This window comes from Oryctolagus cuniculus, chromosome 6 (genome assembly GCF_964237555.1).
Source record: "Oryctolagus cuniculus chromosome 6, mOryCun1.1, whole genome shotgun sequence".
Taxonomy (NCBI): domain Eukaryota; kingdom Metazoa; phylum Chordata; class Mammalia; order Lagomorpha; family Leporidae; genus Oryctolagus; species Oryctolagus cuniculus.
In genome coordinates this window covers 114,927,729-114,955,560 of record NC_091437.1, presented here as the reverse complement: position 1 = coordinate 114,955,560, position 27,832 = coordinate 114,927,729, and the positions used below count along the sequence as shown (strand labels likewise).

Genomic DNA, 27,832 nt, shown 5'->3' with positions numbered 1-27,832 from the left:
TTTCTGAGGAATCTCCAGACTGACTTCCATAGTGGCTTGACCAGTTTGCATTCCCACCAACAGTGGGTTAGTGTCCCTTTTTCCCCACATCCTCGCCAGCATCTGTTGTTGGTAGATTTCTGCATGTGAGCCATTCTAACCGGGGTGAGGTGAAACCTCATTGTGGTTTTGATTTGCATTTCCCTGATTGCTAATGACCTTGAACATTTTTTCATGTGCCTGTTGGCCATTTGGATGTCCTCTTTTGAAAAATGTCTATTGAGGTCCTTGGCCCATCTCTTAAGTGGGTTGTTGGTTTTGTTTTTGTGGAGTTTCTTGATCTCTTTGTAGATTCTGGTTATTAACCCTTTATCTGTTGCATAGTTTGCAAATATTTTTTCCCATTCTGTCGGTTGTCTCTTCACTCTCCTGACTGTTTCTTTTGCAGTACAGAAACTTCTCAATTTGATGCAATCCCAATAGTTGATTTTGGCTTTGACTGCCTGTGCCTCCCGGGTCTTTTCCAGAAATTCTTTGCCTGTGCCAATATCTTGAAGGGTTTCTCCAATGTTCTCTAGTAACTTAATGGTGTCAGGTCGTAGATTTAGGTCTTTAATCCATGTTGAGTGGATTTTTGTGTAAGGTGTAAGGTAGGGGTCTTGCTTCATGATTCTGCACGTGGAAATCCAGTTTTCCCAGCACCATTTATTGAATAGACTGTCCTTGCTCCAGGAATTAGTTTTTGATCCTTGATCAAATATAAGTTGGCTGTAGATGTTTGGGTTGATTTCTGGTGTTTCAATTCTGTTCCATTGGTCTATCCATCTGTTTCTGTACCAGTACCATGCTGTTTTGATTACAACTGCCCTGTAGTATGTCCTGAAATCTGGTATTAAAAGGAAAACAACAGGATCTACCACCTAATTAGGCAAGGTGTCAATGTCTAATATGCAGTAACTAATGACAAATCATTAGAAAGAATAAGAAACATGCACCACCATGAGAAGAAAAATGTCAATTAATAGAATCAAAACTAAGAATAAGAGAGGTGATGGAATAATTAAAGTTGGCTATTATAGGGGCAGGCATTTAGCTCAGAGATTGTGATGCCTCATAGAATGCACACATCCCACATCAGAGTGCCTGGATCTGGGTGCCAGATGTATCCTGGGAGGTTGTAGGTGATGGCTTGGATACCTGGGTCTCTGATACCCACATGGAAGACCTGGATTGAGCTCCACCCTCCTGAATTTGGACTTGCCCAGTCCTGGCTATTGTGGGCAGTGGGAAGTTGATGGAAGCGCGCTCTCTCTCTCTCTCTCAAATAAAATAAAAATAAAGATAAAAAGTTGACTGTTATCAAGAAGGTAGAGAGAGGAGCTGGTGCTGTGGCATAGTAGGTTAAACCTCTGCCTAAGGAGCCAGCATCCCATATGGTTGCTGGTTAGAGTCCCGGCTGCTCCACTTCTGATCCAGCTCCCTGCTGATGGCCTGGGAAAGTAATAGAAGATGGTGAAGGTGCTTGGGACCCGGCACCCATGTGGGAGATCTGAAAGAAGATCTTGGTTTCAGATTGGTCAAGTTCAGGATGTTGTGTCATTTGGGGAGTAAACCAGTGAATGGAAGATCTTTCTGTGTCTCTGCCTCTCCCTCTATCTGTAGCTCTGCCTCTTGAATAAATAAATAAATCTTTTTTTTTTTTAAGAAAAAAGAAGTTAAAGGGAAACGAGTGATGTGTGAGTATTTATAATGATTTTATCTTTAATAGGTAAAACCAGAAAGAATCCAAATGTTCATCAATTGGGAGTGAATAAGCAAATTGCACAACTATATGTAGAATTCTACTCACTAATAAGAAGGCAAGAACTACTGGTAGATGCAATAATGTGGGTAAGTCTCAAAAGAACTATGCTTAGAGAAAGAAACCATTCTGAAAATATCACATAGTATATACTGCATTTATCAGAGCTTCTAGATAAGACAAAATTATAATGAAAGGAAGAAGGTTGGTGATTAGCAGGGGCTCAGGGAGGGGGAAGAGGGATTGACTGCAGAAGGACAGGAGAGAACCTTTTATATGATGGAAATATTCTAAATCTTGATTTTGATAATGATTACATGGCTGCCTCTGCCTCTTTGAAAGTCAGAGTTACACACACACACACAGAGAGGGGTCTTCCATCTGCTGGTTCACTCCCCAATTGGCCTCAACGGCCGGAGCTGAGCTGATCCGAAGCCAGGAGTCAGGAGCTTCCTCCAGGTCTCCCACGTGGGTGCAGGGCCCCAAGGACTTGGGCTGTCCTCTACTGCTTTCACAGGCCATAGCAGAGAGCAGGATTTTGGAAGTGAAGCAGCCGGGTTTCGAACCGGTGGCCATATGGGATGCTGGTGCTTTAGGCCAGGACGTTAATCCACTGTGCCATAGCGCTGGCCCCAATTAATCTTAAAAAAAAAAAAAAAAAAAAAAAAAAGATTGTGTCTTAGGACACTCCAAAGCTTTGAGAGCAGGGAAATGAGAAAGAAGTAGCAAATATGATTTAGTACAGGTAGGCATTGAGGAAAACCAACTTTATGTACTGTCCCGGAAGCTAAGTGAAAAACATATTTCCATAAGGAATGAAAATGAAAATGTTTAATGCTTTGCTGCCTCAAAGTTATGATAACTGAATACTTTTTGTTGAACTTGGCAATCTAGTAAGAAGAGAATTTTTATTTTCTGTTGACAAATACAGTCTGGCTGAGGATGCTCGGAGTTACTTCAAAAGAGAATGAGAGCAGGTAAATTAGAGTCACTGAATGTAGGCATCTGTATCCTAGGACTTTTGTTGTAAGGTGAAAAAGTGTAATGGAGTGTAGGTAGGCCAGAGGGCAGTAATGTAATAAGAGAGTTTATTATTGTCGTGCTTATTTTAAGCTGGTAGCAATGTTGGTATGTTTTTACATTTTTACACTAATGGGAAAGATACAGCAGAGGAAGAAACATTTATAATATAAGAAAAAATGAGGGAATATTTTTCCTTAAGCAGGAAGAAGTTGATGGAGCTAGTAAACGAGTTGATGCATTGAGCTTACATGGAGTATGGAGAGTTCATCCATATTAACAGAAAATCAATGTTAGAGGTTCTGGACACAGATATATGAGGTGAGTAGATGCTGCGGTGGGAGCTTCCGGGAATTCTACTTTCTCAGAGATACAGCAAGCAAGCTTGCTAGCTGAAACTTGGGATTAAGGAGAAGTTCTTGGAAGTTTGTGGTAAGAACAGAGGATAGAGAGCAGATACATATGGTGGGAGTGTGAATGAACTGGTTTGATTTTTGGGCAGCATTAAGAGCTCACTTGTGCAGATGGACCACCAATTTATAGTGAGACCAGTCAGCTGGGCAGTGTGTTTTTATTTTTCCACAAGAACACAGATACAGGGTGGATGGAGAGATGAACTTCCCCAGTAGGAGATGATGAGAAGGTGAGAGAGGGGCAAGGGAGTTGAGAATATGTGCAAGAGGATGATGACCAATTTCAGCTGTGAACTGAATGGAAGCCATGATGAGAATGATGGACAATAGGAAAGTGGTGAGAATAATGAATGGTAGGATCGATGGGGTGCAAAATTTTAAAAAGTAGAGTATGTTTGAAAGCTGCAAGGTGGTGATTGGTAAAGGGATTTCTTAAAATTGTGAGCTGGGAAAGGGTAATGACAAGACTAGGATTCACTGAGTATGAATCCTGAGGTGGGTGGAGACCAAGGTTCCTGGAAGACATGAGGTTGCAGCTGGCAGTTTCCATATCTCCTGCAAATACATATTTTCTCTTTTTTCCTGTACCATAAATGCTTCTTGATGAGTCTTCCTCATATGCAGAAAACTCACATCCCTTGATTCACCTCTGCTTTCACAGCAGCTGTGGGGAACACTTCCTGTGCTTGCTGAAGCCCTCCCATGATGAGAAGCTGCCCTGTCCCTGCTTTCCTGCCTCAGGGCTTCCTCTGAAGCCTGAAGAGCTCCATCAGCGCAGGCCAGGTGACATTCAAGTAAGGAGGAACTTACATTTCTGCTAAAAAGTTTAAACCAGCTGGGAAGAGATGTTCCTGGGTAAATGCCCGAGCCACCTTTTCTTTGGGAGGGTGATTCAGGTCAACAGGATTCCTGAGAGGATCCTTAAAGGGAATGAGTCACTGTTGTGTATTCTGCAAATGATTCAGCAGCATGTATCTTAATCTCACTCACTGTTACTTCCCGTAATCACCTTTCAAATAAGTTCTTGCCTCTGGATCTGCTTTCGGGAAGTCAGAGAGAAGCTGGTTGTTTGAATCAGTCACATGACTATTCAGAAATTAATACTAATGTTGGAATGAATGAAGTAGTCTAGGGATCACAATCTGCAAAGATAAGAGGAGCACTTCTTAGCACACAGTGTAGTGCCTGACACTTAGTTATGATTTGGTATATGATTGATGAGTAAACCGTACATGGAGCACACTGGCCCCTCACAATCCAGTTTCATTTTCCTACTCTAGGAATTCCTGGAAGACTGTTCTGGAACACCTACACCACACTGATGCACAAAGAGAAATGGTGAGCCAGGTCTATTGGCTGGTTTAGTCTAGAAACTCCTGTTACGGAGGAAATGCAATCATGCTGCTTCACATCTTCTATGGAACAAAAGGCCCAGATATTTACCCAAAATTATCAAATTGCAACCATTCTGTGTGGCTTGGGGAGCTGCATCAAAATACACCAAACCTGCTCAAGGTGACCTTTCTCGTCTTTCCTTTCAGAGAAACTCTTTTGGGTGCAGTCACCTTCCCAGGATGCTTCATGGACTGCAGGGATTCTTCCTGGATATATTTATTTCATATCAAAGGGCTGCAAATTAATGAAATGTTACTGTAAATCTATTAAGAAATATGTATACAACTTTAATATTTCTGTTTCTTAATGGATATCCAAATGGCTCCTGAAAATAAACAATGATTAAGGCCATTGATTAACTTAAAACATCATTTCTTTTTTTTTTTTTAAGATTTATTTATTTGAAAGTCAGAGTTACACAGAGAGAGAAGGAGAGGCAGAGAGAGAGAGACAGGTCTGGTGGTTCATGCCCCAACTGGTTGCAACAGCTGGAGCTGGGCCGATCTGAAGCCAGGAGCCAGGAGCTTTTTCTGGGTTTCCCATGCAGGTGCAGGAGCCCAAGCACTTGGGCCATCTTCCACTGCCTTCCCAGGCCATAGTAGAGAGCTGGATTGGAAGTGGAACAGCGGGACTTGAACCGGTGTCCATATAGGGTGCTGGCACTGCAGGTAGCAGCTTTATCTGCTATGCCACGGAGCCGGCCCCTTAAAAATTATTTTTAAATGAAACATAGCAGATTTATAGATAAAGATTTAATTAATATTGAAGAGAAAAATGAGAGGAACTATTGGAAATACTCACCAAGCAGTTATACCCGAGTTTTTTTTTTTTTTTTTTTTTTTGACAGGCAGAGTGGACAGTGAGAGAGAGACAGAGAGAAAGGTCTTCCTTTTGCCGTTGGTTCACCCTCCAATGGCTGCCGCGGCCGACGCACCGCGCTGATCCGATGGCAGGAGCCAGGTACTTCTCCTGGTCTCCCATGGGGTGCAGGGCCCAAGCGCTTGGGCCATCCTCCACTGCACTCCTTGGCCACAGCAGAGAGCTGGCCTAGAAGAGGGGCTACTGGGACAGAATCTAGCGCCCCGACCAGGACTAGAACCCGGTGTACCGGCACCGCAAGGCGGAGGATTAGCCTATTGAGCCACGGCGCCGGCTACACCCGAGTTTCTAAATGCAATGTTTTTTCTTATTCCTGTAATGAAAATTGTCATTAAGACAATGGAAGAAGTAGATAGTTACTGCTGATAATGAAATATGACATGAAACACTTAAGAATATGTTTATTTAATTATATTTATTGGTAGAACGAAAAACATCTCATTTATATTTTAAGAGAAAGAAACCAATATACATGTTAAAGATGACATATTCTGCTATTTTATTCCAGTACTTACAAGTATATATGGCACATGCTGAATACTTTAAAAGAGAATAATTGGCGGAGCCAAGATGGCGGAATAGTGAGGGTGCGCACCGATAGTCCGGGAAAATTTAGTTTAATAAAAGGGGAATTACGGTAGCCTCAGAAAAAAGAACCAGGAAAATATTGCAGAGGAAACTCTTCTGGATCGAGTGGCTGTGAATCGGAGGACCTACTGGGAGAACAAGGTCGCCCACCGCGCGGAAGCCGAGCCGCGGGACCAAGCCGCGGAAGCCGCAGGGTCTGCACACCAGTGCTCCAAGGGGAGTGCGTGCCACACAGACAACAGCGGGGAGACTTGGGACGTCCAGGGCTCCGAGTCCACACATCGGCACTGGAAGGGGAGGTGAGCTCAATATCCTGAGACATTGGTGGGGAAACGGGGGTCAGAATCTAGAGGGGGGCCGGAAAGTGCAGCAAACTCACTACTGGAAAGAAGGAAAAAAAAAAGCTTCAGGGTTTCTCTTCCCCCTAACCTTGCAAAGGTCGCAAGGCTGCAAGGCTTGAAGAATTCCCAAGAGACAAAGAGCAGGCCCCTTCTCTGGATTTACATATCAAAAGCGGAGAGCTAAGGAACTGAGTCACTACAATTCAGTAGCCTAGGCAACCCAGTGGGAGTCCAGAGGAGCCTAAACGGATTCTGGGGGTAGAAGCCAGAGACTGGATGCTAAATACCATCAATTCTGCACAGCCGTGCCGTGCGGTGTTACTTACCCCCTGAATAAATAAAATAAATAAATAAATAAAAAGAGAGAGATTTACCACGCATAACCTGAGGGTGTCACCTTTGCACACCCTTAACCAGGAAGAACCAAGCAGAGCTCTCAGCCCGCACCCATCTCAAGCCTCCAAGGCTCCTCCAACAGCAGGCAGTCCACTTAACACGGACATAGTATTAAAAAAAAAAAAAACACGCACAGTGATGCAAGAAGAATTAACTATGCCAAGTAACAAACACAGAAATCGAGGGAACAAGATCAATGATGACACTATGATGCCTCCAAATAAGCAAAACACCCCAAGCCAAGAGTATGAAGATGATGAGATAGAAGAAATGCAAGATACGGATTTCAAAAAATTTATGATAAGAACATTTAGAAGTTTTCAAAAGCAAATCCTTGAACTACAGAAATCCTTATTGGACAAGATTGAAAATCTCTCTCGTGAAAATGAAATTTTAAGGAAGAATCAAAATGAAACTCAGAAACTAGTAGAACAGGAAAGTGTGATAGTGAAGAGAAATCAAAATGAAATGAAGAGCTCAATAGATCAAATGACAAACACATTAGAAAGCCTTAAAAACAGAATGGGTGAAGCAGAAGAGAGAATATCGGACTTAGAAGATAGAGCACGGGAAAACATACAGTCAAACCAAAGAAAAGAAGAGGAAATTAGAAATCTAAAAAATATTGTTGGGAATCTACAGGATACTATTAAAAAAACCAACATTCGAGTTCTAGGAGTTCCTGAAGGCATGGAGAGAGAGAAAGGATTAGAAGGCCTTTTTAGTGAGATACTAGCAGAGAACTTTCCAGGTTTGGAGAAGGACAGAGACATCCTAGTACAGGAAGCTCATAGAACCCCCAGTAAACATGACCAAAAGAGATCCTCACCACGACACGTGGTAATTAAACTTACCACAGTGAAACATAAAGAAAAGATCCTAAAATGTGCAAGAGAGAAACGTCAGATTACTCTCAGAGGATCTCCAATCAGACTCACAGCAGACTTCTCATCAGAAACACTACAGGCTAGGAGGGAATGGCGAGACATAGCACAGGTGCTAAAGAGAAAAATTGCCAGCCCAGAATATGATATCCTGCCAAGCTCTCATTTGTGAATGAAGGTGAAATAAAGACCTTTCATAGCAAACAGAAATTGAAAGACTTTGTGGCCACGCGTCCGGCCCTGCAAAAGATACTTAAAGATGTGCTACACTCAGAAACACAGAAACATGGCCATCAATATGAAAGAAGGGAAAGGAAGAACACCTACCAGTAAAAGAGCATGGGAAGCTCAAAGCATATACTAGAAAATATTTCCAGGAAAATGGCAGGGCAAAGTCACTACGTATCAATAGTCACATTGAACATTAATGGTCTGAATTCTTCAGTTAAAAGACACCATTTGGCTGACTGGCTCACAGAACACAGCCCAACTATTTGCTGCCTACAAGAAACACATCTCTCTAACAAAGATGCATGCAGACTGAAAGTGAAAGGTTGGAAAAAGATATTCCATGCCAACAGAAACCAAAAAAAAAAAGCAGGTGTAGCCATATTAATATCAGACAAAATAAACTTTAATACAAAAACTGTTAAGAGAGACAAAGAGGGGCACTATATAATGATTAAGGGTTCAATTCAACAGGAAGATGTAACTATTATAAATGTATATGCACCTAATTACAGGGCACCGGTCTATTTAAAAGATATGTTAAGGGACTTAAAGGGAGATTTAGATTCCAATACAATAGTGCTGGGGGACTTCAATACTCCACTCTCAGAAATAGACAGATCATCCGGACAGAAGATCAACAAGGAAACAGCAGATTTAATTGACACTATTGCCCAAATGGATCTAACAGATATCTACAGAACTTTCAACCCTACATCTACAGACTTCACATTCTTCTCAGCAGTGCATGGAACCTTCTCTAGGATTGATCACATACTAGGCCATAAAGCAAGTCTCAGCAAATTTAAAAGAATTAGAATCATACCATACAGCTTCTCAGACCACAGCGGAATGAAGCTGGAAATTAGCAACTCAGGAAACCCCAGAAAGTATGCAAACACATGGAGACTGAACAACATGCTCCTGAATGAACACTGGGTCATTCAAGAAATCAAAAGAGAAGTCAAAAACTTTCTGGAAGTAAATGAAGACAACAACTCAACATATAAAAATTTATGGGATACAGCAAAAGCAGTATTGAGAGGCAAATTTATAGCAACAGGTGCCTATATCAAGAAATTGGAAAGGTACCAAATAAATGAGCTTTCAGCACATCTCAAGGACCTAGAAAAACTGCAGCAAACCAAACCCAAATCTAGTAGGAGAAGAGAAATAATTAAAACCAGAGAAGAAATTAACAGGATTGAATCCAAAAAAAAAACACTACAAAAAATCAGCCAAGCGAGAAGCTGGTTTTTTGACGAAATAAACAAAATTGACACCCCATTGGCCCAACTAACTAAAAAAAGAAGAGAAAAGACCCAAATCAATAAAATCAGAGATGAAAAAGGAAACGTAACAACAGACACCACAGTGTCGCTCCCCCTCTTCGTGGAGGAACGACACTAAGCCCTGCCTAGGCTTCATATCTGAGTCACGGCACCATTATATCGCTCCCCCTCTTCGTGGAGGAACGACACAGGACCCTGCGCTGTTCTTTTCGTCTGCTCGGCCCTCCCCGGGTTTGCTGCTGGTTCTTCCCGGGTTGGCTACTATCCCTTCCACCTCCGTGGAAGGGCAGTTCCCCCTGGCCGCATTCCCCACTTCCGCAGGGGAGCGGCACACCGCCGGCCGGCTTTCTCGGGGGCTGCACGGGTGTTCCTTCAGCTAGATGTTCCCCATAGATGTTCCCGGTGCATGCCGTCTCTCTCCTCCTTTATAGTCCTCCTCCGCCAATCCCAACTCGGCTGCCCACACGCCGAGTACGCTGCTCTCCAATCAGGAGCAAGTCCTACAGTTAATTGGTTGAACTGGAGGCAGCTGTGCGGAAGCTGTTTTCTCCTCTCCCAGCGCCATATTGTAGGAGAGCAGATGCATAGAATAAGTCTTAATTCCAGTAACAGTCTAGTCCGAGCTGCTCCCCACAGAGGAGAGCAGATGCATAGAATAAGTCTTAATTCGAGTAACTTAGTCTAGTCCGGATTGCTCCCCACAGATCCCCCTTTCTTTTTATTTTTTAGCGTTGATACGTGCCTGTCTTCGGTGTCCCGCGGCACATACTCTGCTCTACTTGCTAGAGTTGCCACAGGCTCTTACAAGTCCTATCAGGCAAACCGAATCCGGGTCCTCTCTTCGCCATGTTGTGAGGAGGTTTTTAGGCGCTGATGCGTGCCTGTGTTCGGTGCCCTGCAGCGCATGCTCTGCTCTGCCTGCAGGGGACTTACAAGACCTATCAGGCAAACCGAATCCAAGCCTTCTCATTGCCTTATTGTGGGGGAGACTTATTAGTGTTGGTTCGTGCCTATCTTCGGTGACCTGCAGCTCATACTCTGGTCGAGCTTTGCTGGCGCTTACCGCCTTAAATCAGGCAGATCGAATCCAAGCCTCCTAATTGTTGCATTGTGGGGAAGCTTTACTGATGTTAATTCGTGCCTGTCTTCGGTGACCTGCGGCGCATAAGCTGCTAGCCGCCGCAGGTGCTCATGGCCTCACTTGATTAGGCAGACCGAATCCAAGCTCTCACATTGCAGTGTTGTAGGGAGGCCTTTTTATCTCTCTATTTCTCTATCTCCGGGCATTCCCACTTCTCCCATCTTACTTCTATCTTCCAGCATTCCTATTTTTCTCACTTTACTTCTAAACTTCTGTTTCTCTTATCCCTGCGGCTTTCCGGCACCTCGCCCCGCCGGCGGGTTCCCGGCTCTGCGCCGCTTCAGCCCGCGCGCCTCTCTCATCTGCGCAGCTTCCCGGCTTCGCGCGCTCCGCGGTCTCCACGCTTAACCCTTTCGCGTCTGAACCACGGCCTACGCCAGCGTTCCCTATCTATTCACGCCCCGTGCTCTCTCTGCACGCGGCGGCTTCCGCGAGTAACACAGCGTAGCTTGCGTCTCCACCACTAGCATTCAATCCAAGTTCCCCGGGCTAGCCTGGCGAATTCAACCCAGCGTACGTCTCCGCCCCACGGTTTGGCTTCCCGTCCTTTGCTCCCCGGGCTAATCAGACGGATCCCAACCTGGCTTGCGTCTCAGCTTCTAGTTTCAACTTTTCGCCCCCTATTCCCGGGCTAACTTGAGAACCCCAAAGTGGCTTCCGTTTCCGCCTCGGCCTGCCCCCCGCGGCTTCAATTTCCCTAACATTTTTCTCTACCCGGTATGTTTCCCCAAGCTTTCCTCCAACAATACTCCTCCCTCATTTCTCCTGGCCTCTCCCCACAGTCCGCGTCCGAGTCTGTTTGTTCTAGCTTTCACTTTCGACCTTAGAGATTTCTCCCAGCTTCCCCCCGTAGTCCGTATCCGAATCTATGCCTAGGCTTTCAATAGCTTCTTCCGGCACCCTTTTCGTCCGGCTTTTCCCTAGGCTGTTTGCTAGTCTCTCTCTCCGATATTTTCCCTAGTTCTTCCCGTTTCTTCCCTCCTAAGTTTTTTATCCGTCCTAGGTTTCCTATCCGAGTCACGTTTCTTCCTTCCTAAGTTTTCTATCCGTCCTAGGTTTCCTATCCGAGTCACGGCACCATTATGTCGCTCCCCCTCTTCGTGGAGGAACGACACTAAGCCCTGCCTAGGCTTCATATCCGAGTCACGGCACCATTATGTCGCTCCCCCTCTTCGTGGAGGAACGACACAGGACCCTGCGCTGTTCTTTTCGTCTGCTCGGCCCTCCCCGGGTTTGCTGCTGGTTCTTCCCGGGTTGGCTACTATCCCTTCCACCTCCGTGGAAGGGCAGTTCCCCCTGGCCGCATTCCCCACTTCCGCAGGGGAGCGGCACACCGCCGGCCGGCTTTCTCGGGGGCTGCACGGGTGTTCCTTCAGCTAGATGTTCCCCATAGATGTTCCCGGTGCATGCCGTCTCTCTCCTCCTTTATAGTCCTCCTCCGCCAATCCCAACTCGGCTGCCCACACGCCGAGTACGCTGCTCTCCAATCAGGAGCAAGTCCTACAGTTAATTGGTTGAACTGGAGGCAGCTGTGCAGAAGCTGTTTTCTCCTCTCCCAGCGCCATATTGTAGGAGAGCAGATGCATAGAATAAGTCTTAATTCCAGTAACAGTCTAGTCCGAGCTGCTCCCCACAGAGGAGAGCAGATGCATAGAATAAGTCTTAATTCGAGTAACTTAGTCTAGTCCGGATTGCTCCCCACACCACAGAAATAAAAAGAATCATCAGAAATTACTACAAGGACCTGTATGCCAGCAAACAGGAAAACCTATCAGAAATGGATATTCCTGGACACATGCAATCTACCAAAATTGAACCATGAAGATATAGAAAACCTAAATAGACCCATAACTGAAACAGAAATTGAAACAGTAATTAAGGCCCTCCCAACAAAGAAAAGCCCAGGACCAGATGGATTCACTGCTGAATTCTACCAGATATTTAAAGAAGAACTAATCGCATTTCTTCTCAAACTATTCAGAACAATCGAAAAAGAGGGAATCCTCCCAAATTCTTTCTATGAAGCCAGCATCACCTTAATCCCTAAGCCAGAGAAAGATGCAGCACTGAAAGAAAATTACAGACCAATATCCCTGATGAACATAGACGCAAAAATCCTCAATAAAATTCTGGCCAATAGAGTACAACAACACATCAGGAAAATCATCCACCCAGACCAAGTGGGATTCATCCCTGGTATGCAGGGATGGTTCAACATTCGCAAATCAATCAATGTGATTCACCACATTAACAGACTGCAAAAGAAAAACCATATGATTATCTCAATTGATGCAGAGAAAGCATTTGATAAAATTCAACACCCTTTCATGATGAAAACTCTAAGCAAATTGGGTATAGAAGGAACATTCCTCAATATAATCAAAGCAATTTATAAAAAACCCACAGCCAGCATCCTATTGAATGGGGAAAATTTGGAAGCATTTCCACTGAAATCTGGCACCAGGCAGGGATGCCCACTCTCACCACTGCTGTTTAACATAGTTCTGTAAGTTTTAGCCAGAGCCATCAGACAAGAAAAAGAAATCAAAGGAATACAAATCGAGAAGGAAGAAGTCAAACTATCCCTCTTTGCAGATGATATTATTCTGTACTTAGAGGATCCAAAGAACTCTACTAAGAGACTATTGGAACTCATAGAAGAGTTTGGCAAAGTGGCAGGATATAAAATCAATGCACAAAAATCAACAGCCTTTGTATACACAAGCAACGCCATGACTGAGAAAGAACTGCTAAGATCAATCCCATTCACAATAGCTATAAAAACAATCAAATACCTTGGAATAAACTTAACCAAGGACGTTCAAGATCTCTACGATGAGAATTACAAAATCTTAAAGAAAGAAATAGAAGAGGATACCAAAAAATGGAAAAATCTTCCATGCTCATGGATAAGAAGAATCAATATCATCAAAATGTCCATTCTCCCAAAAGCAATTTATACATTCAATGCAATCCCAATCAAGATACCAAAGACATTCTTCTCAGATCTAGAAAAAATGATGCTGAAATTCATATGGAGGCACAAGAGACCTCGAATAGCTAAAGCAATCTTGTACAACAAAAACAAAACTGGAGGCATCACAATACCAGATTTCAGGACATACTACAGGGCAGTTGTAATCAAAACAGCATGGTACTGGAACAGAAACAGATGGATAGACCAATGGAACAGAATAGAAACACCAGAAATCAACCCAAACATCTACAGCCAACTTATATTTGACCAAGGATCTAAAACCAATCCCTGGAGCAAGGACAGTCTATTCAATAAATGGTGCTGGGAAAACTGGATTTCCACGTGCAGAAGCATGAAGCAAGACCCCTACCTTACACCTTACACAAAAATCCACTCAACATGGATCAAAGACCTAAATCTACGACCTGACACCATTAAGTTATTAGAGAACATTGGAGAAACCCTTCAAGATATTGGCACAGGCAAAGAATTTCTGGAAAAGACCCGGGAGGCACAGGCAGTCAAAGCCAAAATCAACTATTGGGATTGCATCAAATTGAGAAGTTTCTGTACTGCAAAAGAAACAGTCAGGAGAGTGAAGAAACAACCGACAGAATGGGAAAAAATATTTGCAAACTATGCAACAGATAAAGGGTTAATAACCAGAATCTACAAAGAGATCAAGAAACTCCACAAAAACAAAACCAACAACCCACTTAAGAGATGGGCCAAGGACCTCAATAGACATTTTTCAAAAGAGGAAATCCAAATGGCCAACAGGCACATGAAAAAATGTTCAAGGTTGCTAGCAATCAGGGAAATGCAAATCAAAACCACAATGAGGTTCCACCTCACCCCGGTTCGAATGGCTCACATTCAGAAATCTACCAACAACAGATGCTGGCGAGGATGTGGGGAAAAAGGGACACTAACCCACTGTTGGTGGGAATGCAAACTTGTCAAGCCACTATGGAAGTCAGTCTGGAGATTCCTCAGAAACCTGAATATAACCCTACCGTTTGACCCAGCCATCTCACTCCTTGGAATTTACCCAAAGGAGTTTAAATTGACAAACAAAAAAGCGGTCTGCACCCTAATGTTTATTGCAGCACAATTCACAATAGCCAAGACCTGGAACCAACATAAATGCCCATCAGCGGTAGACTGGATAAAGAAATTATGGGATATATATTCTTTAGAATACTATACCGCAGTAAGAAACAACGAAATCCAGTCATTTGCAACAAAATTGAGGAATCTGGAACACATCATGCTGAGTGAAGTAAACCAGTCCCAAAGGGACAAATACCATATGTTCTCCCTGATCGGTGACAACTGACTGAACACCAAAAAGGAAACCTCCTGAAGTGAAATGGACACTATGAGAAATGATGACTTGATCAGCATAGCCCTGACTGTTAATGAACAACTTAATACATTATCCCTCTTAGTAGTTTTTTTGTCTGTTCTACTTAATATGACTGGTTTAATTCTGTAATTATCACACAGTTATTCTTAAGTGTTAAAAATTAACTGAAATGTGATCCCTGTTAAACATAAGAGTGGGAATAAGAGAGGGAAGAGATGTATAATTTGGGACATGCTCAAGCTGACTTGCCCCAAATGGTAGAGTTAGAAACATACCAGGGGATTCCAATTCAATCCCATCAAGGTGGCATGTACCAATGCCATCTCACTAGTCCAAGTGATCAATTTCAGTTCACAATTGATCATAATGAAAGGACTAAGAGTCAAAGGGAGCACATAAACAAGTCTAGTACCTGCTAACACTAACCGATGGAATAAATAAAGGGGAGAGTGATCCAACATGGGAAGTGAGATACTCAGCAGACTCATAGAATGGCAGATGTCCTAAATAGCACTCTTGCCTCAGAATCAGCCCTAAAGGCACTCGGATCTGGCTGAAAAGCCCATGAGAGTATTTCAGGCATGGAAAGCCAAGACACTCTGGCAAAAAGATCTCTGTGAGTGAGATCCCAGTGGAAAGAACAGGTCTTCAAAGAAGGAGGTACCTTTCTCTGAAGGGAGGAGGGAACCTCCACTTTGACTATGACCTTGTCTAAACAAGATAAGAGTCGGAGAACTCAAGGGGCTTCCATAGCCTTGGAAACTCATGACTGGAGCATAGGGAGATTACTGATGCCATAAACAGGAGTGTCAATTTGTAAAGTCAACAACAGGAGTCACGGTGCACTTACTCCTCATGTAGGATCTCTGTCCTTAATGTGCTGTACATTGAGGCTTAATGCTATAACGAGTACTCAAACAGTATATTTCACTTTGTGTTTCTGTGGGGGTGCAAACTGTTGAAATCCTTACTTAATGCATACTAAACTGATCCTCTGTAAAAAAAAAAAAAAAAAAAAAAAAAAAAAAAAAGAAGAAGAAATTATCAATTCCCAAGTTGACTCTCACTGGGATTAAACATGACAATAGGTCTGATCTGATTTCATCATCATTTAAAAAAAATCATCTATTATTTTTCACTTTATGTTTCTGTGTGGGAGCAAACTGTTGAAATCCTTACTTAATGTATACTAAGCTGATCTTCTGTTTATTAAGATAATCGAAAATGAATCTTGATGTGAATGGAAGGGGAGAGAGAGTGGGAAAGGGGAGGGTTGTGGGTGGGAGGGACGGTATGGGGGGGAAGCCATTGTAATCCATAAGTCGTACTTTGGAAATTTATATTCATTAAATAAAAGATAAAAAAAGAATAATTTACAGTTAAAAATTATGTTTTATAACTAAGAAAATGGTATTGATCCCTGAGTATGCAATTTGATGTATCTGTATATTTATTTATTTATTTATTTTTATTTATTTTTTTTTGACAGGCAGAGTGGACAGTGAGAGAGAGACAGACAGAAAGGTCTTCCTTTTGCCGTTGGTTCACCCTCCAATGGCCGCTGCGGCCAGCGCATAGCGCTGATCCGAAGGCAGGAGCCAGGTGCTTATCCTGGTCTCCCATGGGGTGCAGGGCCCAAGTACTTGGGCCATCCTCCACTGCACTCCCGGGCCAGAGAAGAGAGCTGGCCTGGAAGAGGGGCAACCAGGACAGAATCTGGCGCCCCGACCGGGACTAGAACCCGGTGTGCCGGCGCCGCAAGGCAGAGGATTAGCCTATTGAGCCACGGCGCCGGCTTCTGTATCTGTATATTTAATCTGTCTATCGGGAGGGGTGGAAGTGAGAGGTACATCTAAAAAGTCACAGTGTCTTATTCAGAAAAAATGGGAAGATGGATTAATTAAATGAAATTTAAATATCATATTTTGGGCAAATTGATAATCTGTATCAAAAGATATACCTAGTCCTTGACTCAGAAGGGGATTTACCTCGACAGAACAGTTATCAGATGGGTGCTTTCTCAGTCTATTCAAGCTTTACAGCAGAATGCCACAGGGCGGGCAGGACAGCTTGTGAGCAACAGAAACTTATTTCTCATTGTTCCAAATGTTGGAGAAGTCCAAGATCAAGGTGCTGCAAACTTGGTGCCTGGTGAGGGCCTGCTTTGTGCTTCCTAGTGCTTTCTGGTGGTGTCCCGTGGTGGAAGTGGGATCTCTCATGAGTTTCTTTTATAAGCACACTGATCCCAAAAGATCACCTCCCTAAAAGATCCTACCTCCTAATACCATCATTCTGGGGTTAGGGTTTCAACATATGCATTTGGGACATATCTCAATCAGATTGTAACAGATGTCTAGGGTTTTTTACTGCAGTGCTGTGAATAAGCTTTTTTTTTTTTACACAATTTTTTAAAGACTTATTTATTTGAAAGGCAGAATTATAGAAAGGAAGAGGCAGACTCACTCTCCAGATGGCCGAAATGGCCAGAACTACACCGATCTGAGGCCAGGAGTCGGGAGCTTCTTCCAGGTCTCCCATACGGGTACAGGGGTCCAAGGATTTGGGTCATTTTTTACTGCTTACCCAGGCCATAGCAGAGAGCTGGATTGGAAGTAGAGCAGCCGGAACTTGAACTGGCGCCCATATGCCATATGGGCAGGCGGAGGCTTTATCTGCTATGCCACAGCACTGACCCCACAAATAAGTTTCAAACCTGAAATCACATCTATAATGCTGTCATATTCATCTTGGTCTAACTGTATAATACAATATTAGATCATCAAAGAGAATGATATAAAATGTTTAATGGCCTTGAAAATTCTTTGTTGTCCATTGTAACAAGCTACAAATAAGTAAAAATAATATTGTAAAAAGTAATAAATACATTATGACTTATACATGTATTTATGTATGCATACGTGTGTATATACACCTTTGTAAGTATGTCAGTTTTGACTTAAATACTGTTCAAATACTGTTCGAGGCACTGGGCATGGACTGAGGGAATGGGACTGTGCCAAGGGGCTCCTGCTGTTATGTAGCTTAGTTTAAGATTAGCTGGAATGATAGTGAAGAAGAGCTGCAGGTGCAGCATATGATAGCCAAAGATGAATGAGATAAATTGAAGCCATACAAGGATCATCTGGAGCTAGGAATACAGGCAGCAGTGCATTTCTTTACCAATGTCACATGAAATGAATTTGTTAGCAAAAAATGCTCATTTCAGAAGACCAGAGAGCATGGAGACAGTTGATCAGGGATCATGCACAATAATCCAAAACAGCCTTTTTTTTTTTTTTTTTTTTTTTTTTTGTGGTCTTGCTCTTTACACACAAAATGGCTAAGATCTTGCTTTAATTAATGTTGGAAAGATGCCACGAGGGATGATTATGTTACATGTGGGTACGGCTGAAATAAGACACTCTTGCCTGGGTCCATGCTTAACTGATTTAGTGTAACTTTTGTCCTAATGCTTTAGCAATGGGATATAACACTGACACAGGCTTCCACAGTATCACACACACATCTACATTTTGCAGTTGAGCCAACACATAAAGGTATTCCTTACAGGTTTGAACTTCAGCTCTTCACATTTACGAAACACTGTGTAGTAACATTTCTTCTGGAAGTGAATGTTTACACTAGCTTACTTAAAATCTACACCATTCAAGAAACAATGGGATAGGTTCTTTGAGTGCTGTATGTTGTGACCATTTGTAGCTAATTCCTAGCAAACTACTAAAGGTCTATACTAAACATTTTTGTTTCTTCTCCTTAAAGAAAAACAGAATGCTAATGTGTGGAATCTGAAGTTTAGAACCACATATATGAGGGTACTTCAAAAAGTTCATGGAGGGGCCAGCGCTGTGGCCTATAGGGTAAAGCTGCCGCCTGTGGTGCTGGCATCCCATGTGGGTGCTGGTTTGTGTCCTGGCCGCTCCACCTCTGATCTAACTCCCTGCTAATGGCCTAGGAAAAGCTGTGGAAGATGACCCAGCTGCAAACACTGCTACCCAGGTGGGAGACCTGGTTGAAGCTCCTGGCTGGTCCAGCTGTGGCTGTTGTGGTCTTTTGGGGAGAGAACTAGTGGATGGAAGATTCTCTCTCTCTCTCTCTCTCTGTAACTTTGACTTTCAAATAAATAAGTAATTCTTTTTTAAAAAGTTCATGGAAACTGTAGTTGAATGATGTTTATTTTGGTATCAAATAATTGAAATTCATGTATAGGTTTTTCATAATACTCATATTCCATTAACTTTTTGAAGACCCTCAGACATTAGTAGAAAGTCTAGGTTGAAATAGGAAATTAAATGATTGGTCAAGCACTTTACTTTGCTTCAAATGTTGAACAATATAAAAATGAGTTACTGGGGGGCTGGTGCTCTGGCATAGCTGGTAAAACCGCCGCCTGCAGTGCTGGCATTCCGTGTGGGTGCCGGTTCAAGTCCCGCCTGCTCCACTTCTGATCCAGCTCTCTGCTATGGCCTGGGAAAACAGTAGAAGATGGCCCAAGTCCTTGGGCCCCTGCACCCTCGTGGGAAGACCCGGAGGAAGCTTCTGGCTCCTGGCTTTGAATCAGTGCAGCTCCGGTCATTGTGGCCATAAGGTGAGTGAACCAGTGGATGGAAGACCTCTCTCTCTGCCTCTCCTTCTTACTCTGTGTAACTTTGCCTTTCAAATAAATAAAATAAATCTTTTTTAAAAAGTGAGTTATTGGCAAGACTAAATGTTTCAACTTAAATAGTAACTTTAGTAACTGCCTACCAAAGATAGCTTCACTTCCAGGTTAAATTTACTTTTCTTAAAGCATTTATTTATTTGAAAGGTAGAGAGACAGAGAGATAGGGAGACACACACAGAGACGGAAATAAAGGCAAACAGAGATCTTCCATATATCGGTTCACTCTTCAAATGCTTGCAGCAGCTTGGGCTGGGCTAGGCTGAAACCAGGAGCCTGGAACTCAATCCAGGTCTCTCAGATAGGACACAGAACTTGAGTTATCATCTGTTGCTTCCCAGGGTTCGCATCAGTGCAAAGCTGGAATCAGGATCACAGCTGGGGCTCAAACCCAGGCTCTTTGATATGGGGTATGAAGTAGCATCTTAACTGCTGCTCCAGATGCCTGCCTCCAGATTAAATTTGTGTGCTGGATTTCTCTAGCTTCATACACGTATTTATCATAAAAATAATGCAATTTGAATTTTTCTAACAGTACAGCTGTTTTCTTTGCTGCACCTTTTTCATTCTTTTGTGACAGGTCATAATAGAGATGATTTTGGAGATAGTGACAGCAGAAACCTTTGTTTTGTACTGTTGGGACTGGAGCTATGGTGCAGCGGGTTGAAGCCCTGGCTTGAAGCACTAGTATCCCATATGGTTGCTGGTTCGAGTTCTGGCTGCTCCACTTCCCATCCAGCTCTCTGTTAATTCACCTGTGAATGCAGCGAAGGATGGCCCAAGTCCTTGGGCCCCTGCACCCATGTAGAAGGCCTGGAAGAAGCTCCTGGCTCAGCTCCGGCTGTTGTAGTTATTTGGGGAGTGAACTAGCAGATGGAAGACCTCTCTCTCTGTCTCTGCCTCTCTCTGTAACTCTGTCTTTCAAATAAATACAATAAATCTTAAAAAAAAAAAAAAAAAAGGTACTATTTTTCCATAAAAGTGCTCTTCCACAAACTAGCCACTCGGTGTCACTATTGCATCAGACAGATGGAAACAAGTCAGCCTTCAGAGGCGCTATGTGAAGCTTGAACATGAAGGCTTTATGTTTGTAGCAATACATTTGTTTGAAAAGTAATGCAGTTCAGTTACTTAGAATCATGCAATTATGTTTTGGGGGTTTTAGTTTGGTTATTTTTAGTATATTATTATGAATCTATCTTCCTAAGAATTTAAATTAGAAAATCTAAATGCGATTTTTTTGGGTATTTGTTTTTTATTTATTTGGGTAAATGTATTTTATTTACTTGTTTATTTAAGAGGCAGAGTATTCCTATCTACTAGCTGACTCTTGAAATGTCTTACATGGCTGGATCTGAAATCTGGAATGCGATGCAGGTCTCTCATGTGTGTAGCAGGAATTAATTACTTGAGCCATTGCTACTGCTTCCTAGAGTCCACATTAGTAGGAAGCTGGAATCAGGAGCTGGAGCCAGACCCAGGAATTGAACCCAGGTATTCCTATATGGGATGCCAACCTCTCAACCACCAGGCTATACATCCACCCCTCTATTTATATTTCAGACCTAGGAAAGGTATGTTTTTTCAAACTCTCCTGTCTCTGTGCCTCTGTGGCTTTGTTGAATCTGTTAAAGATCACCCAGAAATTGATTCCCTGACTTTTCCCCTGTTGTTATGTTTTGAGAGTCTTATATTTTTCAAAAAATTACCTTCACAATAAGTTAGTCTAACCAAAGCAATGTAGGGTACCCTGGGAGCGTTATATCATTTATCTTTTTCTGCCATCTACAGGCTAGAGTCTTGGCAGCCATGTACCATTAGAAGAAGATTTCTTTGCAGCCTGATGCAGAAAGAAGAAATGTGGCATTTCATTGTCTCTGAGCACCTCACCCTCAGTTGCTCTTTTAGTCACATTGATTTCCCCTCATGGCTGTGCACTTTCCCGAGGGTATCATGCAGCCTCGGCTCCTCATTCCTTTAAATTGCACATTCAAAAGAATGTCTCAGGAAGTACTCCACAGACTTTGAGAGCTGAACTCTGGAATAAGAATCCTGAGTACTACCCAGGATATGCCACTTGGCGTAGCCTTTAGTCATTTGCTAAATCCCCCTGACCTTTGATTTTCCCATTTTTAAAATAGGTGTAATCATTCCCATCTGTCAGGTTTCTTGTGAAGAGTAAATGAGGTAAGATGTAAAAAGTGCTCAGCACGGAATCTTTAGATTCTTAATATAAAAATATATTGGTAAATATTCCCTGATACATGTAGAGATGGCAGTTTCTTTCAATAGGCATATTTCCCTTCTCTCTGCAAATACAAAGCAGGTGCAACAGGAATAATTATACTTTTTTTGGTAAATATTTTAAAATTTCTAATAATTATCATTAAGAAGCCTGTTTTTTTACCATCTATTCTGGATTTGGCATTTAAAAGGTAAATATATGCAACTCATGACTCATGGGCTTTTATGATTTATTGTACCTGAAACATTTTGAATAACATGAAGAACTTATAGTCAGTTGACAGCACTGGTAGCAATTTGCATAAATTTTTGTATCACCTAGCAGCATCTAGCTGCTAAATTTTGTAGATGTAGTTAAAACAATAAATGAAGTAAATACATGGAATATATTTTATATAAGTCTAAATACATATATGTACACATATATAGAGAGACTGAGAGGGGGAGAGAGAGAAAGGAGAGAGAGAGAGAGAGAGAAAGAGAGAAAGAAAGAGAAGATACTATATTAATCTTCATCTCTTCAGGGTAAACTACTTATGTTATTTCACATGGAACCAATTGTGAAGTGGAATTACTGACTAGTATAGGTAACTTCTATTTTCTCATACCAGAATACCATGCTAATTTGAGTTCAAGATTTCAAAGGGAAGTTATTTTAACAGCTTATCAACAAAATGTTGGTGTTGATCAGATTTAATATTGAATATAAAAACTAAGTTGTTATCCCACTCTTGTAAAAATGATAGATTTTTACAAATATAGAATCTTAAATGCAATTCTTTTTTTTTTTTTTTTTCGACCGGCAGAGTTAGACAGTGAGAGACAGAGAAATAGAAAGAAAGGTCTTCCTTTTCCGTTGGTTCACTCCCCAGATTGCCGCTGCTGCTGGCGTGCTGCGCCGATCCGAAGCCAGGAGCCAGGTGCTTCCCTCCCGGTCTCCCATGCAGGTGCAGGGCACAAACACTTGGGCCATCCTCCACTGCCTTCTCGGGCCACAGCAGAGAGCTGAACTGGAAGAGGAGCAACCGGGAAAGAACCCGGCGCTCTGACCGGGATTAGAACCTGGGGTGCCGGTGCCGCAGGCAGAGGATTGGCCAAGTGAGCTGCGGCACCGGCCAAATGCAATTCTTTTCAATACCCATTTATTAAAATCATTGAGGTAACACATAAAAGGTTTTATTATTCTCAGGCTACTGCTTTCAACTATATTTTGTCCAATCTCCATTTCCTATCATTTAATGATATCTCAGGCAATTCCCATAAATTTTGGGTCATTAATGGTTATTAAAACCCATTTCAGTACAGTTTAACATTTCCAAATTTCTGCATTGCTGGATCTTAAACTTTAGCAAGCAGGAAAATCACCTGGAGGGAGGGTGCTTATTAAAAATAGAAATGATTGTGTCCTAGCCCCAAAGTTTCTGATTCAGATCTATGAAAGGGCAGGAGAGTACAGGTTTCGTCTGAGTTTCTGGAAGATACTGTTTCTGCTCTCAGGGGAACTGCACTTAAGAATCCCTGCTGCAGAGCTCATCTCCCTTTTCTAGGCTCTGGTGCTCTAACACTCAGTCTGATAAGAGTGGGGAGGAAGGATGGGGCCAGGGTGAATTTCTCTTGACTCAGCTGCCTGTGCCTGTGGTCCTTCCTCAGATGATTGCTGCTCTCCAGGACCAGTACTGGCTGATGGCGTCCTCTCACCTTCATTTTTCCAAACGCCAGTTCTCTTGGGATGTTCCACATGGGAGTTCTTTGAGGGGCCCTGAGGAGTGTGTCCCCCCTTGTCCACAACTGCACAATTTCCTGATATGTCAGGATTTGCTCTGGCTTCATGCATTTCCACTTCCTCTTTGCTTTCAACATTGGTTGTGCACTCGTTTAAGGCCATCTCCACAAGCCTGCCAGAATTTTTAAAAAAATGTTTTTTGAGAGAGAGAGAAGGAAGGAAGGAGGGGGAGGGAGGAGCTGGAGAGAGATAGACATCTTCCATTTGCTGGTTTACCCTCCAAATGGACAGAACAGTCAGGGCTGGATCAGGTTGAAGCCAGCAGTCAGGGACTCCATCAGGGTCTTCTGCATGTATAGCGGGGGTCCAGGAAATTGGGCCATCATCTGTTGCCTTCTGAGGTATATTGACAGAAATGTTGGATTTGGAAGCAGAGCAGCCAGTACTTGAACTAGCGCTCTGTTGTGGGAAGCTGGCCTCACAAGTAGTTATTTAACCCACTGTACCGCAATGCCAGCTCCAGAGAGGTAGCTCCTTCTTAAGTGTTTTGTAGAATTCAGGTGTAAAGCAATCAAGTACTGTTTCAATGTCATTACTTGTTATTAGTCTGTTTGCATTTTTAAATATTTTCTTGGTTTAATTTTGGTACTTTGTATCTTAGAATTTATCCATTTGTTTGAGGTTTTATGATTTGTTAGCATCTAGTGATTCATAGTGGTTTCTTTGGATTCTTTTTACAGGTTTATATATTTGAAAGGCTGAATGAGAGAGAGAGAGAGAGAGAGAGAGAGAGAGGGATATCTTCCATTCACTGGCTCACCCCCCCCCCCCCCAAATGACTGCAACAGCCAAATCTAGACCAGGCTGATGCAGGAGGTAGAAACTCCATCTGGTTTTCCCATGTGGGTAGCAGGGCCCCAAATACTTGGGCCATGTCCATGTTTTGCTGCATTCCCAGAAGCATGAGCTGGAAGCTGGACCAGAAGCAGAGTAGCCAGGACTGAAACTGGCACTGCAATACAAAATGCTGGTGTTGTAATTGGTGACTTAAACTGCAGCACTGCACTGCTGGCCCTAAGTCTTTGTATTCCTGTGGTATCGGTTGTAATATCTCCACTTTTATTTCTGATTTCATTTATTTTAGTGATTTCTTTTTATTTCTTTGTTGATCTAGCTAAAGGTTAGTTTATTTTGCTTATCTTTTTTAAAAATCTAGCTTTTATTTATTTATTTTTGTTTTTAATTACAACTTATTTCTACTCTTATCCTTTTAATTTCTTGCCTTCTACTAATTTTGGGTTTGGTTTGTTCTTGCTTTTCTGAGTTCTTGAGATGCAATCTTAGATTGTTTATATGAAATATTTCTATTTTTTAAATGCATGCACTTATTCCTATAAAATTACCTCTTCATTACTACTTTTGCTGTGTTCCACAAATTTTGATATGTTGTGCTTTATTTTCATATGCATCAAGACATTTTAAAATTTTCTCTTTAATTAATTTCTTCAATAATTTACTGGTCATTCTGTTTGTTTAATTTACATGTATTTATAAATTTTCTGTTGTTTTTATTGATGGTTTTAGTTTCATTCATTTTTGTCTGAAAAAATATATAGTATGATTTCAATTTTTTAAGAAATTACTGAGACTTAATTTGTGGCCTGATATGTGGCTATTCTGGAAAATGGTGCATGTACTGATGAAAAGAATGTAATTATACTGCAAGATGGTGGAATAGGACAAGAGCTCACTGAAAGTCCAGGAAAAGATAGTTAAATAAAAGCGGAGATAGTGTAGTCTCAGGGAAGAGTTAGGGAAAAAATGGCAGAGGAAATTCTTCCAGAATTAGAGGGACATGGTGGATCTATGTGGAAGGCATGGGAGCCCACAGCTCGGGACCCCAGCTGCAGAGAATTTCCGCACCAGTGCTGGAAAGAGAGGTGAGGCGAAACCACAGTAACCCAAGACACTGGCAGAAAAGCGGCAGGAAGAGTCCAGGGGAAACGAGGCTTGAAGCCCCTGGGGGAAAGTACACCAGCCTAACTAGAAGAGACAAAAAAATAAAAGGGACAGTATGGACACGATTCTCTCTCCACTCACCTAACAAAGGCACGTGAGACAATAGAGCAGGCGCCGTTTTGGACATATGTAACAGCTGCACCAGCTTGGGGCTGTGCCCACCCTCAACCAAACAGAAAAACCTGACTATGGTGGGGAGTAATAACAGGAGACTAAGACCTAGTGAATGTGTGGAGTTTATGAACCAGTATTGTGGAAAAAAAAAAATAACTGAGGGTGTGAAGGAGAACTCAGAGTGTGGCTGAGATGTGAGTAGTCTCGGTGGGAGATGCCATAAGCTTGGTTGGCCTTGGCTACCCAGTGAGAGACATTGCAGGGGAATTTGAGCTTATACTGAAGACTGCACAGATCCTTTGTGTGGTCCTTGGGACAGAGCAGATGAATATTATACCCACTGGGGATAGCGCTCAGGCACTGATTGCCATCAAAGAGAAGAGCTCAGCTGAGCAAATTATTTCTCTTCTGAATAAAAAAAGAGAGAGGGAAGATTTACCATGCTAAAATAAACCTGGGTGTGTCATCTTTGGCACAACCTTAACCCTAAGGAACTGGCCACACCCACCACAAGCCTCTAGAGATTCACCAAAAGTAGACAGTCCATTTAATCTAGAGTCATAGTATAATGAGAAAAGCCACCACAGCAGAAAAAAAAAAAAAGAAACCAAAGAATATCTCCACAATGCCAAACAATAAATGCAAAAACCGAGGAAACAAGAACAAGGAAGACAACATGATGCTCCAAAAGAACGTGACACTCCAATACAAGATTATGAAGATGATGACACAGAAGAAATGCAAGAAATGGAACTCAGAAAATTTATGATAAGAATGTTTAGAAGTGGCTGGTGCCGTGGCTCACGAGGCTAATCCTCCACCTGCGGCACCAGCACCCTGGGTTCTAGTCCAGGTTGGGGTGCCAGATTCTGTCCCGGTTGCTCCTCTTCTAGTCCAGCTCTCTGCTGTGGCCCGAGAAGGCAGTGGAGGATGGCCCAAGTGATTGGGCCATGCACTCGTATGGGAGACCAGGAGGAAGCACCTGGCTCCTGGCTTCAGATCGGTGCAGCGCGCCAGCCGTGGCAGCCATTTGGGGGGTGAACCAACAGAAGGAAGACCTTTCTCTCTGTCTGTCTCTCTCTCTCAGTGTCTAACTCTGCCTGTCAAAAAAGGAAAAAGAATATTTAGAAGTATCAAAAACAAATGTATGAACTACTGAAATCCATGCAGGACATGACAGAAAATCTTTCTCATGAAAATGAAATCTTAAGGAGGAATCAAAAGGAAATGAGGAATTTAGTAAAACATGAAATTGAGATATTGAGAAGAAATTAAAATGAAATGAAGAATTCAATAGAACAAATGAAAAACACATTTGAGAGCCTTAAAAACAGAATCAGTGAGGCAGAAGAGAGAATATTGAACTTAGAAGACAGAGCACAGGAAGGTATACAGTCAAACCAAAGAAAAGAAGAAGAAATTAGAAATCTAAAAAATATTGTTGGGAATATACAGGATACTATTAAAAAACCCAACACTTGGGTTCTTGAGTTCCTGAAGGCATGGAGAGAGAGAAAGGATTAGAAGGCCTTTTTATTAGAAAACTTACTAGGTTTGGAGAAGGAAAGAGGCATCCAAGTGCAGGAAGCACATAGAACCCCGAAAAAACATGACCAAAAGAGATCTTCACCACGACACATTGAAATCAAACTCACCACAGTGAAACATAAAGAAAAGATTCTAAAATGTGCAAGAGAGAAATGTCAGATTACTCTCAGAGGATCTCCAATCAGACTCACAAGTAGACTTCTCATTAGAAACCCTACAGGCTAGGAGGGAATGGCGAGATATAGCCCAAGTACTAAGAGAAAAAAACTGCCATCCCAGAATATTATATCCTACAAAGCTCTCATTTGTGAATGAAGGTGAAATAAAGACCTTTCATAGCAAACAGAAATTGAAGGAATTTGTCACCACTCGTCCAGCCCTGCCAAAGATGCTTAAAGATGTTACACAGAGAAACACAGAAACACAGCCATCAATATGAAAGAAGGTAAAGGAAGACAATATCTAAGTAAAAGATCACAGGAAGTTCAAAGCATATCTTAGAAATATCTTTGGAAGAATGTCAGGGCAAAGTTACTACTTACCATTAGTCACATTGAATGTAAATAGCTTCAACTGTCAAGTTAAAAGACACAGACTGGCTGAATGGATTAAAAAATAAAACCCATCTATTTGCTGCTTACAAGAAACACATCTTTCCAACAAAGGTGCATTCAGATTGAAAGTGGAAGGTTGGAAAAAGATATTCCATGCCAATAGAAACCAAAAAAGAGCTGGCATAGCCATCTTAATATCAGACAAAATAAACTTTAACACAAAAACTGATAAGAGAGACAAAGAAGGGT

At 42.2% G+C, this 27,832-nt stretch overlaps 1 long non-coding RNA gene across 2 annotated transcripts in view; it reads left to right on the top strand.

Moving 5' to 3' along the window:
• LOC138850077 (uncharacterized) overlaps nt 1-27,832 on the top strand; it is a 92,291-nt gene that overhangs the window by 42,985 nt on the left and 21,474 nt on the right. The window contains exons 2-4 of one of the 2 annotated variants that reach the window (XR_011389496.1): nt 1,748-1,869; nt 3,003-3,121; nt 3,878-4,007. This is a non-coding gene — a long non-coding RNA (uncharacterized lncRNA). Of the gene's footprint in view, nt 1-1,747; nt 1,870-3,002; nt 3,122-3,874; nt 4,009-27,832 lie in introns of those variants that run through there. The other variant, XR_011389495.1, reaches the window with a different exon arrangement.